Source organism: Geospiza fortis, unplaced genomic scaffold (genome assembly GCF_000277835.1).
Source record: "Geospiza fortis unplaced genomic scaffold, GeoFor_1.0 scaffold114, whole genome shotgun sequence".
Classification (NCBI taxonomy): Eukaryota; Metazoa; Chordata; class Aves; order Passeriformes; family Thraupidae; genus Geospiza; species Geospiza fortis.
In genome coordinates this window covers 2,893,471-2,895,659 of record NW_005054383.1, presented here as the reverse complement: position 1 = coordinate 2,895,659, position 2,189 = coordinate 2,893,471, and positions in this window count along the sequence as shown.

The window sequence follows — 2,189 nt, the reverse complement described above, 5'->3', positions numbered from 1 at the left end:
GCGGACCTGCAGCTACCGGGGAGTCCCAGCTCCTGCTCAGGGCCCAGGGAGCGATCCCCGCCCAGATAAACCCCGGAGCGCTGCAGAGAGACGCTGCCCTTACCAGACAGAGAAAGCACAAGCAGGAGAGCAGCCCCAGGCAGGACCGGGAACAGCCCCCGAGCTGTGCCGAGTCCCATCCCCGAGTCCCAAACCTGCCCCCCGTGGCCGGCAGAGCCCGGGGCAGCCATCCCTGGCCCAGAGCACGGCTGGGACTGGGACACCGTGCTTGGTGTGACCCCACTCGCTGCACTGGGGGATGCAGTGCTCGGCTGGAATGTTTGAGCTGAGCCTCCCCGGCTGCCCTGAGCCGGCTGCTGAGGAATGTGGGCGGGGAGAGCCCACCCTTGGCGGCTCCCTTTGCTTGCCCTGGCCCCAGGTGGGCTCTTTGCCCAGCACCGAGACCAGCACTGTCAGCAGCAGCTGCTCCAGGCACCAGCCAGGCCCTTCTCCACTTCTCTGGAAGCCTTTGGTGACCACATTGTCACCAGCCCTTTGCATGGGAGCTTTACTGTGGGCATCATTCACTGCTGCTGCTCCAGGAGACAGGCTTCCCTTTACAATCACCCCAGTTTCCCAGATGGAGGGTGTTTATCCTGGTGCCCACAAACCCCATTTCCAGGCGTGTTTCTGCCAACTCACTGGTACTGCTGTCAGGGTCAGTGACCTGCCCTTTCCAGGCTCTCCCTGTGATGTGTGAAAAAGAAATCTATTATCACATCTGCCAGGCTCCAGATAACTCTTTGTGGCAGTGGGTAGGTAGGATCTGTCTGAGGACCAGCTGGTTCTTCCCCAGATCTTTCAGAAGCCCCGACACTCTTGCTGCTCCACAGCTCCTTTCTGCTTCCTTCTCAGCTGGGTTCCTGTTGACATCTGTGGTCACCTTCATCTCCTCTCTGCTCCCCAGGGTGGGAATCCCCCAGTTCTCCCAGCAAAATAATAAGCTTGGGCAGAGTCTCCTAGTGCTCCTCCTGCAGCTGCCCTGAAGGATTCCACTCTCTGGATTGCTTTGAGGAGGAAAAGGGAAGATGACCTCAGCTTCCTTTCCCTCAAGCCCACGCTTTCATCTCTTGCCTTGCTGTCCATTTTCTCCAGATCTCTTCAGCACATTCCCGCCTGCAGGACCCACTCAGCCATGAGCATGAGCTCATACCCACATCACAGGACTGCTGTCCAGCCCTGTGCTCTGTCCATCATGGTTAACACCCTCCAGAGGAGTGGGAGGCTCTGGGCCTTGCAGACCTGGCTCGGAGCAGCTAAGCAGGAAGGCAGGAAGCATCCAGGGATGAGCATGGCCAAAGGTACCACTTCCTCATTCCAGCCAGCACCATGAGGCCAGGAAAAGGGATGGCTGATGCAGGCAGTGCCAGTTCCCTGGTAGAAAACACCAGTGCTGTGAGCAGGAATCACAATGGCAGCAGCGGGGAAGGGGGGAAGAGGTCATGGAGGACGGTTTGGCCCCATCCTGGCTCTTGGGATGAACCAGTGTGGAATCCACATGGGAAACAGAAGAAATGGCTGGTAGGGCATCGTGTGTCTGCAGCCAGTGCCACTCCTTGAGGAGGAGGATGATGAGGGTTGACGGTGATGAGCCGTGATGGTTCAGGAAAGCCTTGGCACCGAGGTTTTGTGTGGCGGGAGCGATGGGAAAGGCTGGCCAAGGGAGGCACCGCTTCCTGCAACAGCCTTCAAAGAGTTTCTTTAAGTGTTGCTGCTCTTCAGGGCTTCCTCCTCCAAGGGGAAAAAAAAAAAGTAGGGAAAAAAGGAGATGAGGAAGAGCAATCTCTGGGTGCGGGATGAAAGCGGCCTGTCTTGACTATTTACCCAGCAATTATAAGTAAATCGGTGGTGCCTAACGGGGCCGGTTGCCATAGTGACGATGGGATGGAAGGACCAGCATTTGGTCCTGGCTGCAGCCAATCAGGCTGGGAAGCCCAAGCTGCAATATAAAGTAAAGATTCCCATCTTCCAGCCACGCACTTGCCAAGAAAGGGAAATAGGTTCAAGAGTCTGGGGAAAAAAAGTGCTGCGGCCGGCGTCAGGCAGGCAGGGCGGCTGCTCCCGTCATGGCGGACTGCGAACGCCCGGGCAGGTGAGAATCCAACTCTCCCCATCTCCCGCTCATTGTTCTCCCGCGCCGCGCTCCCCGC